This window comes from Harpia harpyja, chromosome 12 (genome assembly GCF_026419915.1).
Source record: "Harpia harpyja isolate bHarHar1 chromosome 12, bHarHar1 primary haplotype, whole genome shotgun sequence".
Classification (NCBI taxonomy): Eukaryota; Metazoa; Chordata; class Aves; order Accipitriformes; family Accipitridae; genus Harpia; species Harpia harpyja.
This window is the reverse complement of record NC_068951.1, coordinates 45225079-45244609: the sequence shown is the minus strand read 5'-3', so window position 1 is coordinate 45244609 and position 19531 is coordinate 45225079. Positions and strand designations below refer to the sequence as shown.

The 19531-nt window shown below is 44.8% G+C and overlaps 1 protein-coding gene across 9 annotated transcripts in view; it reads left to right on the top strand.

Moving 5' to 3' along the window:
• LOC128148692 (uncharacterized) overlaps nucleotides 1–19531 on the top strand; it is a 100323-nt gene that overhangs the window by 17775 nt on the left and 63017 nt on the right. For 5 of the 9 annotated variants that reach the window (XR_008237372.1, XR_008237373.1, XR_008237374.1 and 2 more), the window contains exons 2-5: nucleotides 544–685; nucleotides 1294–1525; nucleotides 3261–3336; nucleotides 5770–6007. The gene's annotated coding sequence lies outside the window, so the exon portion shown is untranslated. Of the gene's footprint in view, nucleotides 1–543; nucleotides 686–725; nucleotides 856–1293; nucleotides 1526–3260; nucleotides 3337–5769; nucleotides 6008–19531 lie in introns of those variants that run through there. The other 4 variants (XR_008237375.1, XR_008237371.1, XR_008237369.1 and 1 more) reach the window with 3 other exon arrangements.

The window sequence follows — 19531 nt, the reverse complement described above, 5'->3', positions numbered from 1 at the left end:
AATTAAAAACCGCCCTTGCTTATACCTAGTGCAAACCCACCGGTGTCCTCATCCATGGAAGGATGGTGTTACAGGTTTCTGCTCTCAGCTACAAGCCTTTGTCTGGAAGTAAGATCTCCTAGGGAAGTACATCCCTGTGGGAGCATCCCGTTCTCTCCCAGTATCGCCCAGTGCCTGACGAATCTCCTCATACGGTCCAGAGACTCCCTGGGGTAGCCTGCGGGGTGTCTTGTACCAGAACAGGCTGTCGGGTCCTCTCCTTAGCCTCCGTGTAAGGGTGCCATAGCAAGTGTGGGCAGTAACAGATGGGTGGAGGATCCTTTTTCCCACTGTCAGAGGGCAGTTTCAAATGAGCTTTTCCCCTGGGCCATTTTCACCTGCTGTTCGTGCCCCCACTCCGCCGGGTGGAAGCTGCCTTACACTGTGAAGCAAGAGGATTGTTGTCCCTTATGATTTCCATCTGCTTCAGTGTAACAGCACAAGTCAAGGTTATGCAGATACTTACAGCTTTTCCCTTCCACCTCTCCCCTTTCTCACTGACAGGGAGGTGGGTGCAGCCTACCATCCAGCCAGCAGCCCAGGGATGCCTGTGGACCCACATGAGCCAGCACCAATAAGGACCCTTTCATGCCATGGTGGACTCCAGAGATGTAGGAACCCCTGTCTTGGAGGCTACAGAAACACGGTCAGAGCCCTCCCTGCACGGGGAGTTCTCCCTGAAGGTTCATCCTGGGGACACCATCCCACCTGCTGCTTTGGGCACTGACACTCACCTCCACGGTGCTGCACTGCAAGGAAGCGGTGCGGGGTCTGGCCCTACCTTGTCAGTAGGGATTGTTCTCCATTCCGATGAAGGTCAGGGCTAGCTCAGATAGCATAAACACTAGATTAATTGATAAAGCTTTTTGTCTTGTAAATAAATACCAACAAATTAAAAAAAAAAAGGCAGGTGGAAAGCTCTGTGGTACTTCAGAGAAGACAGAGCAGGAAGCTGAGTGAAGGAGCAGAATACAGAATTCACCTGGAGATAATGAAGTAGCAGGTTTTGTCAGCCTCTTTTATGTCTATCTAAAGAAAGAGACCTATTTCAGTGAAACTAAAGAATAAAAATAAAAAAAAATCAGAAAACCTCTGCAAAAACAATTTGACACTTGCTATTGATTGAAGTAATGGAGCACGTAGAGTTCTAAGAAGTTGCATAAAAGCGTCTTTGGTCTGCTTTAAAAATGCCTCTAAAAGATACAGTGATATTACTCATATGCTGTTCACCTGTCTGTCTCTTCTCATCTCTAGGTCTCAAAAGCTGAATTGCTCTAAATCCACATGCCAAAGTGGAACCTGTTTTTCCTGACTCTGTGCCCTGCACTCAGCTATCAGTCTTGCCTGCAATGCTGTAAAGCAGATATTGCTGTGGAAGAGCCTGGCTGATGAGACACACAGTTCCTACTCACCTCCTTGAGCATCAAGTGGTGTCAGCTGGGATGACTGGAGAAGCCCATCTCTTCCCCTCGTCCTCTAAGATCAGGTAGGATGGGTGCTTTCTTAAGTCTTGATGTCCCACAGTCAGCAGCAGAGCTTTGTCCTGGGTGGGTCGCCACTTCTGTGACGTGCTCCCTTTGGCTTTACTTCGGAGCCCTGTGAAAGATGATAAAAGACTGGTTTATTTTGTATGGCATGCAGATTGATGTTTTATCTGAAAGTGGCTTGTGTGTAGGTTTTAAGATGTTTTAATTTTTTGCGACCAAGGTGCTTTCCAAATTAATAAATTATACTAACGAATTCCTTCCTGTGCTTAAACAGACTCAGATTTAGTGTTTTACTCAACTTAGGAAATTATTAAGTAGGGTAAGAAGAGCACTGGGTTATAGAATGTTCTTGCTTCATTTGTTTTGTCAATTGCAGTTTTAGTTTTAATTATTTATAACACACCATAATGTACTAGTTAATTTACAGTAGCATATTTCTGTACAGTAATGAAATTAGTGACATGAGACTTACTGCAGCACTTGCTGTTTACTCTTTGCTGAGTAATATACACATTAATTATGTGCATATTAGAATGGCTTTAAAATATATGGAGACTCAGCTGCAGGGTTAAGGTGTTTTAGACTTGCTTGTTCTTCATGTAGTTAAAAATAGTGTGATCTAAGACCTGATCCTAAAGAAGTGCATGAAATCAGCGTGACTATTCGTGGAAGGAAGGTTCTGGCAATGTGAAATTCTTTCAATCTCTGTAGGGCCAGGCCTTAGCCAGCAGACATTAAAGAGCACATTCCAGTGTTTTAAGGGCAATATTCTTGTATAAGGTTATCTTATTCCTATTTCGTTCTAGTTAAAAGATCCCTAACAAGACTGCCTTCTCTGTCCCGTATGAGTTGCTGCAAAGTCTGTTTAAGCTCTGCTGCTGTTAATGACAAGCACGGGTGTAAAGGTCAGAGAAGTGCCGGCCCTGTGGGTCTGAAACATGACTTTGGCAAAACAAAATGCTGTCAGATTCACAAGGCAAACAGACTTGAAATAGAGAAAATATTTTTTCACATTTTTTAAGTTTTATCACTCAGCTGTGCTATTTGTAGTAGTAGTAGACACAACATTTGCAGAAAGAAATGTGACAGATCTATTCAGCTGGCAATACTAAGTTTCTCTGTACTGATGCCACATCTTGCCAACAATTCCTATCCTGTGGTGAAAGTTGTGTGTAGTTACCTAACAAGACAACTGGCTGTCTTCATTATGTATTTCCATTTTTTCAAGCTGGAGATAAGACATGCCCAGCTATGCCAGGGATTAAAACAACTCAACACGTCCATTCTTGTTTGGTGAAAATGCTGCCCCATATTTTCAGCAGAAAACAATTATATTCTCTGTATTGTCACAGGTTCTGCTATTTAGTGGTAATAGCTCTCAAGCATCAAAAAAAACCACAAAAACCCCCCAAAAAACCCAACCAAGGATATTCTTCCTAGCAAGTACCTTACCTTACTCCCTGTTTTGCTTCTTTTAGCTGCAGGCTAAGGATACTGCTTCTGAAAGAAGAGTGATTCACCCCCTCCAGCTATACCAGCAGCTGGCCTCCTAGGGTTTGGTTTTCTTATATCTTATAAACACACATAATCCATGCTTTCTTGCAGTCCCTGCATGGCCTTGTGAAAGCAAGGACTGGCTGGATGAGCAGAACCCGAAGGGCTTTGGCCCTCAAAATTCAGTGTGTGTGAGTAGGTCACATGAAGTAATTGAGCTGCATTTTCTTTCTCCCTGAGACTTTTCTGGAGGAACTGCCATCGCCTTGCTGGGAGGCCGAAGCGGTGAGGTGCAGACCCCCGGGCGCCTTGCCAGGTAAGCACTCCTGCGCTCCTCGCAGCAGAGGCGGTGGAAGGGCTGGGCACAGGAGACGGGAGGGTCAGAAGCTCCTGGGTGACCCACCAGCCCTTCTGTGGCGTCACGTAGCTCTGACTGGGCTCTGCGTGACCGAGGGGAGAGTCGCACCGCCACACTTCCGCACAGGAGGTGGATACGGGGACTGCCAAGAGCACAGCCTCCTTTATCCTTCTGGAGGATGAGGGGTCAGGGTGTAAAGCTTTGCCACAAAATCACACCTGGCATTTATACAAGCATCCCTTTGGGAGAGGCCATGCCACGCACCCTGCAGGTCATTCCTGACTTGTAGCCTCCCGCTTCGACGGGTCAATACAACAGAAAAAGGTTTTCCGGAAAGCGTGTGACTGAGTCAACCCTGCGGGGTGGAGGGTGGCTCTTCTGAATAAACGCCACAGGGGAGAGTGCTCTGTGGAGATGGACAAGGGTGATGGGACGCTCAGAGAGTAATGCAAAGAAGCTGACTTCATCTCATTGTGAATGGGACTGCGGGGGTGGCCTGTGTTTTAGATAAACAGCTATCAACAGCTGAGCAGATCACCTGGGGGTGTAAATGTGTCCCTGAGCTAGCCAGACCGGGGCGGGCTCAGCCCAACCTAAGGTAAAAATCTAAACTACTAGCAGAGGAATTTCAAAGAGAGCAACAGGCTTGAGCTGGCGTCAACCCACATATCCGTTCCTGGTGACCGGGGACGCCCAGTGCTGTGGCGGTGAGTGTATTATGGACACCAGTAATGGGAATCACACTGGCACGGGGACTGAACTGTGTATTGCAATTGCTAACTCACATTTTTATTGTGTTTTCAGTATGTTTTATATCACTCTGCTAAGTCAGAAATTCTGGGTGCAAATGCCAGCAGGAGTGCCTGGGTGCTGGCAGGGCTGGCGGCTCTAGGCCATCTCACACTGCATGGTGCCAGCACTTGTTACAGCTCTGCACGCTCCGTTACTGTCGGGTCTCTAATTTCCCTCCCAGGCCACGGGGAGAGCACCCCTTTCAAACACTGGGGTGTTACAGTGGCGATATCCCATGTACGTTATTTAAACATCACAGTACTTTACTGCACAAACGTATACATTTCAGTAAAGCAAAGTATTGCTCGGTGCAAGGACTAATGATGGAGTTTGATCTCCAGCAGATGATGGATAGAAACTGATACATAAAATGTTCCTTTATCAAAAACAAAAAGCACTTTCCTGCAGAAAAATGGGCACACAGTAGCCAGCCAAGGAATGGAGAATTTCCTCCTTTCTGAAAACTCCTTTTGTCTCTCAATCTATCAAATTCTACCCCATTATTTTTCCTATGGGCAATGCTTTCAGCCAAGCATTTTACAAGATCTGCCCCCTTCTTGTGTTACACAAGGCTCAGACATTTTAAGTGATACTGAACTGCACATCAGTAGTGGCATCAAACCCACATGTCCCCTTCTACACACACCCCAGGCCACGGTATATGGCATAACACCTGGTTTCACATACTACATCCCCTTATCTCTGAGAGCCTAGTGCCTATTATGGGCATGACCATTCCCCAAGAAAACTTTGGAAAGACACAATATGCATTTGCTTAGGTCTCCACAGAATTAATGTCCAGAGTAAAATTTTGCCCATGGTATTTTATGACACCAACTTGTAAATAATTTTGCTTCTAAGCATAAGGTTTGGGGAAATAAAAAATTCCAGTGCTCCAGATGGAGCAAAGCTAGATCCCCCCATTGTCATGATGTGCCATACAGTGTGAGATGTGATGGTGATGAACTGCCCTCGTTGTTGAAGCAGAGCATATTCAGACTGGAAGACAGTTCACAAGTGGCCGGTGCAAATTATTTTTGTAGTGATACCTTTATTTCACGCACATCAGTCCAGATAAACAAGACTCTGTGTTGTTCAGTCAGTAACAGATTCTTTGTGATTTAGTCTTGCTGATTTTTTAAAATTGTTAGCATCAAAATGCTGGTGGCCTCATACTTGCTTATGCACCACAACCATTCAGTACTGGGTTAGTAAAAATGACCTGTGCCTAAAAAGCTGGTCACCCAGGCTGTGCCTGTCATCCTGACCTCCAGAGTACAGCTCAGTGACTCCCTGGGCTTGTACTAGAGACATAGGGAGGCAGTCAGCACTGACCATATGGATGGAATAGTAATTTGTGGCAGTATTGTCCTCTGTGTCCTCCTATTAAGGAGAAAACGACAACAGTTATTTGTGCAAACCATTCAACACGAACTTAGGCAGGACTTAGTTAATCCATGTTGGGAGATGCAGAATCCTTTGGTGGCAGTTGGTTTCTCACATTTCTTTAAAGAATGTGTGTGTGTATATATTGCAGTAAGACAGAAAATAATTGAAAGAATTACTCTTTTCTTTTTTTGCTTCTAATTTGCTCGTTAGGGATTTGTTAGATGGAAGCCTAGGCAATGAAGAAAGTAAGGAAATCTCACCGGGAGCAACACCCACGTGCAGGTACCAAACGCCTGCATGCACCTGAATTCAATTGATGCAAAGAAGCTGAATTTAAAATGCACTACAGAACAAAACAGGGCCAGCTGGAGGATTTCCTGTCAGAGAAAGGAGAAGCCTGGGGAAGCAGCAGGCAGAAACACCGAGCTGTGACACATTCCTCCTGGCTGTGAGTAGTGTATCGGGAAGGAGGGGAATAGGAATGGGAATGTCTCGGTTTGGTCATTTGGCCTAGTGAACTCTTCCAGTTAACAGTTTTTTGATCTAGCATTCAAAATGTTGGAGGCATTTATATTTTTATATATATTAAAAAATGTATATGTATATGGGGCGCAGTTGAGTAAGTGTTCATTACAAAAGGCTCCAGAAACACTGTGCTTCTGTCTCTGAGCACAAAGAGAAGCAACAGAAGATACAGAAAAACTTGTCAGGGTTACTCTGAGCTAAATGACTTACAGCTGTGTAAGTTGTGTCAGTATTTGATTTGAGAAAAGCTTTTGTTGGTGAGTGGTGGTACCACATGTTTCAGGTTGTTGCTGGAGTGCTGCAGGGAGCGGGGAGGTGAGCGCTCGCCTGCCTGCAGCATCTCCCTGCTGCACTGGGGGGAAGAGGTGGACTTGGGGAAACCACCATGAGGATCCTGGTAAATGGGGGGCTGGAGGAGCCAAAGGTGGCTGTAGAGGCTTTTGGCAGGAACCCTTTCTGCTGGGACGCTGCTGCCGACAGGCATGCGTGTGGCATGGTGCAACTACTGTCCCCTTTTGCCCTGTCCTCGCCTCGTCCTCCCATGCCAGCAGCTCGAGGCTGGGGGTGCCTGACTGCCGCGTTGCAGGGAGCGAGACCCACGGCACTGTCCCTGCCCTGTACGGTTCCCGTGCTCTGTCGCCTCTGGCTTTCCTGCACTGGCGATGATGGCAGGTGGCACTCACAGGTCCTTAAAACACCTTGTAGGTTTGACTATTTTACAGACTTTTAAAGTTGCTAGCTATCCAGTATTTCCTTTACCAGGCATTAACAAAAAAGCTACTTTAGCTCAAGTGAAAATGCATTTAATTCAGTACTTATCTTGCAGTCTCGATTTTGTCATACCTCTAATTTTAACGTAGGCTGAGTCATTTTCATCCTACTGCTTTAAAATCAGGCTATGGAGCATGGTCGTGTTCTGGTATGTTTGGGAAGTAGAACAATTTTTCTCCCTCTTAGATCTGTCCTGCCAAGCTTCTATCACTTGGTGCTCTTAGATATAAAAATAACATCTAGCTGGGGATGATTTGCAGAGTTAGTTTTATTACTGTAAGCAAAATTGAAACGTGAAGGATGCCAGCTTACATTATGCAGATTGATTTATAAAAATAAATTAAAGTATTAGTCCCAGTGAAATATTTAACCTTGTTTTGACATAATTCCTTGGGGAAGAAGTTGCATTGTGTATGCAGTACAGTAGTTAAACAGTACTTGCTTTCTCTGTTTTGTTTATCTGTGGCCTACTAGTTCCTCTCTTGCCTGCCTGTCAAACCCTCCTCTGAGGTTGCAGTTGTTAACGTTTTTATGCCTGAAGTACTATATTGTTCCTTCTTGTTCTTGAAAACACCTGATTTGGTTTTTGCAAATCTGAAGACTTCAATCTGAGACAGGCTTTTGGCATGGAAAATACAGGTAGAACAGTTGTAGTCTGGCAATGCTATGAACTCCTGGAAGCAGTTGTGATGTGAAGCCTTGACAGTAGGTAGAGTTATTCCAAATGCTGTATCTGCAAGTATGTATCCCGGTACGTACAGGGAGAGATAACAGAAAATACAAGGCGAATGCCACAGTACACGTGTGATTGTAATGCAGCTAAATATTGTACTCCTGGGTCCACAGTTTAGGAAGAACATGGCAAAACTAGAAAAATACTGAAAATGGGACAAATCCAAGATTGAACAAGCTCGATCTGTTTATATACAAAATCTGGTTGTGAATCTGGGCTGATCTAATTTTGCATTCACAGGTTGGTTTCTTCACATGAATTTGAATTGTAAAGCAGTGACTGATTTTTATTTTTTAACTTATTTTTGCTTTGAGTTCATTTGAACCTGCATCTCAGCAACAACTTGGGTCTTCAGACAACATGGGTTGTAACAGAAGTGAATAAGTACATGTTACACCAACCTACGTAGTGTTGTTTAACCTCTCAGGATGTGGAAAGCCCCAGTGCTGCTATTCTGCCTCAGAAGGGGTGCTGTCCTGCTTCACTGTTGGTGCTGCACTGGCAGAGGGAGGTGGATGGAAGCAGTGAGACAAGCCCTGGGGCTCAGCTGCGCGATTGTAGTGTTCCTCCCAGGCTGGCACAAGTTTCACCTGCTAATGTTAAGTGTGGATTTTGGGCCATAACATGAAATGAAGCCTGGTGAGGACTTGCTGTATTTCTACTATGAAACAGGCATTAAAGATCTCTGATCACTCTCAAGTATGAGTCAGTTTGCACAACCAAGAAACATCCTGGTTCACCATGCTGCTCTTGGTGAGACTTGAGGATAGTTCTTGCTTACAGACAGGATAGCAATTGTTAGCCGCGTTGGTGGAAACAACATAGCTTTTAAACGGAAAAAGATACCTTGTTTTTAGTTAGCTTCATCTGTTTATTTTCTACCTCTGAGGGGTTTCAAACCCAATTTACTGGTCTGCTGGGTGAAAGTAAAGGATCTTACAATGGCAAAGAAATCCAATACATTATTCACTGTGGGGGGGGGGGAATGTTTGCTTTGTATGTGAGTCGCGCTCTGCTTAAAAAGTTGATTTGGTTGAAAAAATACTAACAATATTATGAATAATTCTGTGGTTTCCACATTTATGATGGCATATAAGCAACAACAAAAAAAGACGACAGTAGCAGACTTTTTATTGCCTTATAGGAAGTCACACCAGGATTAAAGTTTGTAGTGTAAAGGGAAGTCATATTATGCCTGTTTGAGGCTTCTTACTCTTCATTGCCCAAGACCTTAGTATAAATGGAAAGCAAGCACCTGTTAGGTATGAGGTTTGGCTCCACTCTGCTGCTAGGTGGAGCAGACTTTATTGTGCTGCTGCGTTGACGCAGGGCTTTCCAAAAACCCCTTGCTCCCGACATGCTGCTGTTGCCCCGCGCCAACCCAGCGGGAGTCATGGTCCTGCTGGCAGGACCTGTGAGGTCCCCGTGTGTACGCTCTTTGCCCATTTCAAGCCCAGTTCAAGGAAGTAAATAAGACTCCTGCTGACTTTGTCAGCTGGCTGCCCTGATGTTCAACCTGCCAGTGAGACTGACGGTGGTGATCTTTGGTGGTTATCTGTGTTTCTGGAGGCTGTGGGATCTCCCCCAAAGACCAGGCCTGTTGGAATGGATGCCGGACAAATGCAAAGCAGGAGGCAGAAGACAAATGCAAGCAGGTGTGGGAGAAGATGTTTGTGCATTGTCTGTTTGCTTGCTGACTGAGAACTAGGCCGGGGTGATCAGTCTCCTCTTGCAATAGCTATATCATCTGGCCATGCCTTTCAGTCATTTACAAGCAGGTGTCAGCCACTGAAACAGGCTGTGTCTTGTTGCCAGTTCCCTGAAAGCTGCCACCTGCAAAAGCTGGTTTTGTATTTGTAGCCATGGGTATATCTGCTGTTTTTAAAAAAACCTTGCACGAATGGATCTCCAACCAGCTAGCCAGACACAAGCTTGCATATTAATTTAATCTCCTTCCCCAGTGACTGCTGCCCTATTGCATCCCATACTGTGCATGGAGCATTCCAGCTTTCTTGAAAAACAGAGGTGATGGAGCATATAGCAATGTTAATGTTGCTTGTCAGGTGCCTTCTAAAGGACAAGGTGAGGCTGAGTGTTTGTAATACATTCAAGACAATGTTAGTCTGAATTTCTCTATGGCTTCAGTACAACAGTAGAAATGGTGTTATCAGAAACACCACTTCCAATATTGAAGATAAATTTGTTAAGACAGGAGTAGACTAAAAAGGAACACTTAAAAAACATTAAAAAGCACACAAAGGTGTGTCCTGTGAATAGTGTGTGTCGGGGAAGGGCTTCAAGTAGGTGGTCCCTTTGCACCACCTACTTATCTAGCTTTGGCTTCTAGATAATTAAACTGACTATTTTTTGCTAGTGTACTTCAGAGTTTGAAAGCTCTAAGCTTTTGAAAGCAAATTCACCACTTGCAATGCAACTGAAAAATGCAGGCATTAGTTAGAATGAAGTTAGTATTTGGCTAGGCAACAATTTTGTTCTCAGGCTGCATTTGGGGTGTTTTTAGGGTATTTGATTTCTTCTTAGATGTGGAGTATGCACATTTATACTAGCAAGTTAAATTCATCAGAGTCTTGAGATCAGATTTCTTTTCTTACCTGTCCCTTCCGTTGACCTTTCTTTAAGACTGCAAAACCTTCCTACAGAATAGAGATTTTTTTTTTTTTTTTTTTTTTTTCCCCAGGGGATGGCAAAAGAAATGTTGTGATGTTTTTTGCTGCTAAGGACCAGTGCACTTTGTACATGCTGAAAGACTCAAGCCAGCTAGTTTGCTGGCAGGAACGGGGTCATGGTGGCATTCTCCTCCCCAGTTACCCAGTTTAATGGATATTTTTATTTTCTGTCATTTTAAGGAGCATTGTCATTTTGGCTTATGGCCTGCTGATGATAAGACAGAATGACTACACCTTCTGGCTCCCGCAGCTCTCCATCTGTCTGTGTACCTCTTCCTCCTTTGAGAACCAGGGTCCACAGATCTTTCTTCCTGCCCACTGCCAGCTTCTTGCTGTGGTGGCTCCACCTGAGCAAGGACTCCCTGAAGATGTCTAGGCTAAAGCCACCCATTCTCTGCTCTATCATCCAAATGGTAGAGGCAACTTTACTGAAGCCACTGTCTGCTCCTGGCTGAGCTGAGCTTTCCTGTGTGTCAGCATGGACTGACAGCTCTGTGGAGCAGCAGGGTTCTGGATGTGTTCATGGTCAGCACTTTCCTGAGCTTTCTGTATGCCAAGAGGAGAGCAGAGAGTGACTAGACACTGCTGGTGGCCTCATCTACAAAGGAATCCTCAGCTGATTACTTAGGGAAGCTTTGTAGTCTTTTCTCATCCTGAGGCAGCAGGAAGGATTGAAGCAGGGACTGAAATCTGAGGAGAAGTAGAGGAGCTCTAGTTCAGCAGAGAATGGGGCCCAAACTCTTGCTTCAAAAAAGAAATTGCTTGCACCTAAGGTTTTCAGTAACATTGCTTTCACTTCTTTTACTGTATGAAACTGAGGCCAAGAAACAAATCTTTGGGGTCAGAACATTTCTGCTTGGTCTCTCAAATGAAATGAGAAAGTGACGGTACCTAACAGTAATGCATTTCTGTTACACTATGGAAATTATGAAAGTAAGCCTTTGTGCTCTTAATGACCAGGTGTGCGGGAGCCTGCAGTAATGGCATCAACAGTGGTGACATGTCAGATGTCAGTGAACTGGCTGTTGGTACATGTTACTAGATGTTTATCCTGTGTTTGCCACTGCAGCCTTTAAGCCTGACAGTGTTTTACTTACAAGATTGGGGAAATATTTCTATGCTCTTTCTGTGATTCCTGCTATGGTTGCAGCAGAGACTTGTTTCACTGATAGTGCTATCTAGGGCTGGGCTTAAATCGCAGGTGGCAGTGGTCTGAGCTTGACAGAGGAGGCAGAGCTTACCGTTTACTTAGGTGGCATATCTGGCAGCATGCACTAGAGCTTCACCGTGACTCTCTTTTCCTTAACCGTATACACGTTATGCCACAACCTGTTTATGCCAGGTAGGATCTCTCCAGCTGACTGGAGAGAAGAGGGCAAGCTAGTGAGCAACATCTGTGCTTGTCCTCCAGCCCCTACCTGTGATCCAGGTCTGGTGACTATTGGCCGAGTATTGCTCAAATGCAGAAGGAGTATTGTTGCAGCCAGCCTTCCCACAGGCTGATTTGCAGAAACATGTGGCAAATGGGAGGGTTTGTTGCTTCTGTTCAGTGATCTGCACAGTTTTGTGGAACCAGACAGGAAGGTACTATCCTAAGTGCTGAAGAGTGAGAAGCTAGTAGGTATGATTTGGATGACCACAGCTTACCTCAGGTTATAATAAACCACGCATATTTGAACAGCATATAACAAAGTGATGCTTCTGTAGATTCTAGTTTTAACTAAATGAACTGAAAATGAATTTTTGAAAACTCCCAAGAAGTTTTTGAGGAATTCATAGACTGGATTAAGTTGTGTCTTCATTGACTGTAGAGTATAAATAGGGAAAATGTGAGTTTCCAGCTTTCAGAAGGTTGTGAATTTCACTTTTTTTTTTTTAATCAGCTTTTCTAGCTCTGAAATAATGAAATCTACCAATGCAACTGGAATAGTCTTTCTAAAAAGATGCATTGTTCTTCTGAGCCTTTACAAAGCCATTTCAGAGCTTTTCACATGCTACAGATACAAAAAAGTTAGAGCACAGCAGTCTGGGGTTGTGGGGGAGCAGAAGATTGGGGGGGCTGGGGGTAGATGTCTTTTTTTAAATGACTGAAATATGATAGGAAGTCAACTTCCCTCTGAAGCAAGATTAGTAATACCCAGGCCATCCTGATGGCTGTTCACCCATTTTCCTCTTTAAATCTGCTGCTGATGGCATTCCATGGTCTGTTCCAGCACTTGGATACCCCTACCTGTAGAAGCTCAGCCTACATCTTCTTTCCCCCAAACTCGCCTGTTACTACTTAATCGGTATTGGGAAGAAGCAGCAGGGATTGCTGTCTTCAAAAGGATCTGTTATGCCCACCCTCAGCTTTCTCTTTCTAGACTAAACAAATCACATTCTTCCTGTTTCTCACAGAATTGAAGGACAGCTGAGGTTGTAAGGGACCTCTGGAGATCATCTAGTCCAACTCTTCTCTTCAAAGCAGGGGCAACAAGAGCAGGTTGTGCAGAGTGCTGTCAGATGTGTTGAATATCTCCTGAGCATGGAGACTGCACAGGCTCCCTGGTAACCTACCCCAGTGTTTGACCAGCCTCACAGGAAAAAAATTTTCTCTTGTGCCTGAACAGATTTTCCTGTATTTGAGTTTGTGCCTGTCACCTGTTGTTCTGTCACTGGACACCACTGAGAAGAGTCTGGCTCTGTCCTGTTTACTCCCCCCATCAGTGCTTACACATTGATAAAATCCCCCCCAAGTCTTCTCTTCTCAAGCCTGCATGCTCCCAGCTTTCTCAGCCTCTCCCTGTATGTCATGTGCTTCTATCCCTTCATCATCCTCATGGTCCTTCATTGGACTCTCTGGTATGTCCAAGTCTCTCTGGTATTAAGTGATGTTTAATATTGCCAAATCTGGAGATCACACCAGTCCTGACTGCTACTCTGTTCCCCAGCAAGAGCATGTACACAAATACAGTTCCTTCTCAGTGTTTTGTAGTGTGTTTTTTCTTTTAGTGAAATGCTCCGTAAGTCACTTCACTCTCTGTATTAACTCTTATGTAAGCCTTTTCCTGGCTGGTGACTGTGAAATGAGATGTCATGAACTGCAGCTGAAGAACGAAAAATAGGATTTCTTTTCTCCCTGGTACCAGCATTTTGGCCACTTCAATCTCCCTTCATGAATATGGACTTTAAAAAGTAGAATTACAGATTTCAGAGGTAGAAGATTAAAAGATTTAGGAAATCCTAGGAAAAAATTCCTGCTTCTGGCTGCAGTGGAGAGGTTGGAATACATTTGAGCCATCTGTAGGTAGAGAACTCCTGTCTCGCAAACAGCTGAGGTCACTATGGGTTTGGAAGAACCACAATGTGTGCTTGTCAAGGAGGCTTCTCTAAATGGGATAAGTAGCAAAACTAAGATGGGGTTTGTGTGTGGTGGCCAGAATTAGGTAGTGTAAATCAGAAGGGTTTGAGTTCTTGTCTCAATCTCTCCCTTGCTCATTGATCTTGACAAGGCTTTAGCAAGCATAGCTCTATTCTGGGAAGTCATTTTGTTACGAGGGCCTGGTGGAGTCCCAGATGTATTACCTTTTGATGACTTGATGACTGCCATGTCCGTGTTAGCACAGTGGTGGGGCAGGCAACTGGAGAAGAGTGCAGGAAGACAGGAGCTAGTTCAGCTGTGTGGAGGCCATGTTGCATTGTGAGGCATGAATTTGGGGACAGCAGAAAGGCTTAGCAGGGTTAGGGGGATGGAGTTTACTTATGGTGTGTTTTTTGGTTTGTTTTGGGGTGCTCTTTTTTCTAATCTCTTTCTGCCAGCTCTGCAAGCACAGCCAGGATCCTCAGACTATCTCCACACTGAGAACTTCATGTGCAGGATGCCAGAACATGAACATGGAGCTCACAAGCTATCCTAAGTTTTCATGTGGACAGTGTCTGACAGTGGGGTAAGCTGCCTTGCACCCAGTGCACGCTGAGGATATCTGTGCGAGGAATTTCTCTGCTGTAGGTTCATGCTGTAGCTGACTCCACGCTGACTTCTTCAGGCAGGCTGGCTCCAAGACCCACACTGATGTGTCCCTGACCTCTGCCAGGAATGGGGATGCCATCAGGTGCACCAGTCCAGTGGCACAAGTGGTTTTCTTTACATTAGGTTTTGTGTAATCTGTGCAGCTCTGGGACTTTATAAACGGGTTTTTTGGCAATGAAGAAATACTGTGGTGATGGGACTGTTGTAACTCATGATTGCTGCTCCACTGGAACGATGCTTTGATCAGGCATGCTGTTTTCTGTTTGCTCTACTGATACAGTTCGGGGGAAAAAACAGTGTAGGAAGCACACAAAGCCCTCTGGAGAAGTAGCAGAGGACTTCAAGCTGGGTGTAGGTACAGTAATTGTCCTGAGTTTATCTGAATTAAGCATGTAATTGATTTGTCAGAGAGGATGTCCAATAAAAGGGTGTTTGGTGACTAAGCAAGGGGTGAGGTGAGAAGACCCGTGACTGTTACAGAACAGAGAGGGGGAGAAAGTCAATGGCTTGTGCTCTTGTGTTCCCATGGGTTTAACGTGGTAAAGGCAGAGCAAACACAAGTGATTATTAGCATTCAAAAACAGCTGATCTGCTGGTCACTTAGTGCCAATTTGCATCCTTGCCTTCAGGAGGGGCTCATTTTCCTGTCTTAAAAATGGGAGTGACAGTCCCTGTCCGGAAGCCTCACTTGTACTGTGTATTAGCAGTCACAGAGCTGCTGTCACTGTCTGAAGTGATTTGTCACAGTTCCTTTCTTGGGAATCACAGTATTTCTGTTCAGCAAAGGTACAGCTAACCTAGAAGTAAAGGAGTGAAAACAGTAAGTGTGAGATTGTGTGGTGTGCTGAAAGAGGAGATGGCTCGTCCCAATAAACCATGAGGTGGCATGTTGAGGTGGAGCTGTGAATCCAGTCTGCAGGATGCAATCTAGGATCTGTCTGAGCTTTGAAATCATATGTGGTAATCAGACAGTGGTCGTGTTTTCTGCTGCCAGTATTTTGGAAAAGGGCTTTGGCACAGACATACGTATCTGATGACAATGTATTCATGAATGTAGTCAAAAAAGAACCAAAACCCCCAGAACACAGCAGATTAAGACTCTTGTTTCTCCTCTGTGGAGACTCTCATTTCTTGCAGTGAAGGCTGAGGCTTGCATTTCAGACAGAGTATTCCCACAGAGCCTGGTGCGCTTTGAGGGATGCTGATGCAGAGCCTTTTCCTGGGCTCGGTGCTGCCTCCCTGCCTTGCCTACCCCAGCTGCAGCAGAATTTTCTTCTGGTGATTTCTGGGCCTTTGCTGCTTGTATTTGCTGCTGTGGAAGTCTCAAGAGAGTAAACATGAAGGTTTCTGATGCTCATGGTGTATGTAGCCTTTTTCTTTTAACTTTCTCCTTCTTCCACAGACTATCTAGTAGTCCTTTCACAGTTCGGTGCAACCTCTAGTTTAACAGAGGTTTTATACTTGTGTTTCCTGCCATTTTCTACATTCTTTTATGTTCCAATTCTATTTTTTACTTACCAGTTTGTCTTCTAATCATCTCCTCTTCTCCTGTCTGCCTTCTCCACCTTTCTGTCTGAGTCCCAGGGTCTGGCATGTGGGTGGACAGTGGCCAGCAGAGCACATGGTGTGTCTAGGAGAGAAGAGTGGATGTTTCTCACCTGAGTCAGCCCTGGGCGGGGGGGCACAGCAAACAAACAGTTTCCAGATTTGGTCTGTGGTGTATTCTGATACTGAAGCATGGATGTTTTGGAGTAAGCTGCACACATCAGAGCCTTCTGTTATGGAGGAATGAAATCCTGCTGTGGTGCACCAGCAGAACTGATGGCTCCCTGAGGTCACACAGAGCTGGATTTTGGCTTTGGGCAGCAGCAAAAGCTATCCTGTGCAACTGGACAGAAACTGGGAATGAGTGGGACTGTAGGTCCCTGTTGCTGGTGTTTGGGATGGAAGAGGCTTGGCCATTGTAGCAGACCCCTCTGCTCCTGCAGCTGTGTTAAGGAAACCTCTGCTGCAGTTATCCACTGAAGACTTGCGTGAACTAAGGACATTTCAGGTTTCAACACACATCTGGAGCTTCCTTCCAGAAGCTGTTGTGTGTCTATAGCACAGGTTATTGCAGGCCGATACAGGGCATGCTGGATCAAATGACGTGCTGTCTGGCATGGCTGAAACCCAGTTTCAGTGAAACTCCTGTTGATGAGACACTTCAGCTGACATCATACCGTGCCACGGGCTGGCTGATATGCCTGTTGGCAAGGGCTGTGTCAGCACCGGTGCGCTCCCTGAGCTGCTGCCTGGGGCGTGGTGTGACATCAGTTGTGAGTGGGAATTTCACTCCGCCACTGGTAGGTTGTATCCTGTGCTGTTACCAGGCGGAGCTTCTTTAAAAAATCGCTGGCATATATCACCAGATCCAGCGACATGGGCTATCTTTAACTATGTGAGTATTCTTCTATAACCATCTCCATACCAAATAGCACTTGGCGTCCTACTTCCCTCACACAGGGATGCTGTGAGGATGAATCTAGTCAGGTATATCAAAGGCATCTACTTCCTCAGCATCCAGACACCTCACAGGTGTTCAATTATAGTAATGTCTGCCTCATCAAACACCCAGAGGGACAAAATAATTGTAAGGGGATGCTGTTCCTTTTTTAATACTTAATTTCTCTTTTATTACTTGGGTTAGAGCCTTTGTTCCAAACACAGTCCAAACTGCCTTTGAAATCAGAAATGTGACTGCACCCAGATGCACCACACTATTTCCTTTCTTTTTCAGATAGTCCAATTCTTTTTCTTCCTTTCTTCTTAAAGCGAGCAGCCTCTGGGGTGTTTTGCAGTACTACTGATGTTTAACATGAAGAGGCTGAGAAACTGATGTATGCAATGATTAAGTCACTTTCACAAGGTCATGCTGTGAATCATTGGTGACGCCAAGAATAGCACCCCAAGTCTCTTGGCTCTCTGTAGCCCACCCTAAACACTACAGCCTGCCTTTTGCTGGTGAGCATGATCTGATTCATAATGCAGCAGTTCTGCTGTAAGGCTGGCTACCGCTCTGCAATCTCTCTGCTGCTGCAGAGAAAAGCAGTCAGGCTCAGGCAGCAACAGAGATTGCATATGTCTGTAGCAACAAGTCTAAACCCCAGAAACAGTATTTAGCAGTTTATCTTATCTACAGATAAGGTCATAAAACGTACTGACTGGTTAAAAATAGGTTCTAAAGTTCTTGGCAAACACCTCAAACTTTATATTCTTTGTTTTTTGCTGCAGTACAAAAATACCATTCCAATGATTCTGATTCATATTGGCTTTTTCTGGTCGTTCTGGAAAAATACCAAATTATTGATGGATGTTTTTTGCTTTTAATTGTGCTCTTGAATGCTAAACCTATTCCTGCTATTTGCTTGCAGTATGTTTAGGCTATGTTTAGGCAAATGTAAATGTAAGTGGTTATTCAGTGCCTTTGGCACTCTGAACAGAATGTACCGAACTCCCGGGGCTTATTACAAAGCCTCAGCCTACAGCACTAACAAAGCCTGTGCAGTCAATAGCTAAAATAGGAGAACTACCTGGACTTGACAGAGGGAGTTCAGAGGAGCTAGGAAGATCATGGATTGTGAACTTGTACCCAGTTTTTGCCTTGCAGATTGAGTAAATGAAATAAGGGGACTCCTGCCTGTGTACTGGCAGCTAAAGGTGCTCTCGAAGCTAGCCACGCTGTGCATGCGTGCACTGCATGTAACGCTGGGGCCGGGTTGGTTTAACATTGTGGTCTGTGGATCTTTTTGCAGCATGTAGTTTACCAATGAAGTCCTTGTCTGGCAGCTCAGTGTGTTTCTGAATCATATCGGAGACTTTCCTTCTACCAACACTGCAGTCGTTGGAAGTGAAGTGAAACATTGCAATGCCGCTGCCTGCTGTGTGTTGGCAGCAGCTTGGTATTTTTACAGTTGTTTGCCTTGTTACTCAACCTATTTTAAACTCTGATGGAATAAGGATGGCATTTGATCACAGTACTGGGCACAACTGTTTGGCTTTTATAACCCATGTTTTAAACCAGAGGCTTCTTCTGTATATGCTTGTGTCTTCAAATAACTTTAGACTCATGGCTTTAGACTTGCGTGCTCTTTTGCTGGCTTTTGCCATTGCCTCTTACAAGAGAGCTCCCAACTTTCACTCAGGTGGGTGTTGCTTACCCAGGTGAGAACCCCTCAAAGGGAGGAGCGTAGTGATGACTGGGCACGTACACTGAACAGAGTACTTCCTAGCCTCCGTCCTTGGTCTAGTTCTTGTGATGGGAGCTTAAGATGTCTTTGTATCTCTGTCTTTTTATTGGGTTTTCTTTATCAACTCTACATGTGTGCCACTGTCTTCTGATCTTGGTTCTGATCTCAGTTTTATTGAGCAAGTGGCACACTATGTAAAGACTTTAATATCTAGTGCTACAGGATAAATCTCTCCCATCGTGGAAGTGATCAGCTGCTAATGCTGGTTCTGTGTTCATCTACCTCTAGTACACTGAATGAGCGGCCTCTGTCTACCATGTAAAATACTGTTAAAACTGGTGCTCTGCATTTCACCCACAGGACTGAGACTTCTGAGAGTAGCTTGTCCTGCAAGCTTGGTCCCTCAGCTTTTTAGTGGATTAGACGCAGTTACGGTTAAGAGTGAAGTTTGGTCTCATGTTATTCATTTTAATACTGTGCAGAACAAGGGAGAAGGCTTGTTTCTTCTTGCAAGTGAATGCAGCCAGGAGATGAATGTTTGCCATCTGGGAGAAAAACCAGGACTGGCAGTAACATGAAGTCAGGAGAAAAGAAAAAGGAACCGCTCAGTTGAGAGAGGGCCAGAGTACAGAGAGGAGGAGAGGCAGGCAGTGAGTTATCTGTTGTGGTTGTCTCTCATCTCCTTACATAATAATCTAAAACTCGGGAAAGTAAATCACCAAAGCTGCTGCTTGATGCTGTCTTTGGGTGGTAAGGAAAACCGTGGGACCTCTTTGCTGCTTTATTCTGTACAAGTGTTTTTTCAAGGCCCACGCAGATAACTAGTATCTGTAAAACGAACACGCATTTACTGTGATTTGAAATTAGATTTCTGCCTATATATTCTCCTGCTTTCATGTTTGATGGCCAAGTTTTTATCAAGCTGCACAGGCATATACGAGCTTTGGGGTGATTGTGCACCACGTTCATACACATAAATATCTGATACTTGTGACACCCTGGGACCGGGGTTGGAGAC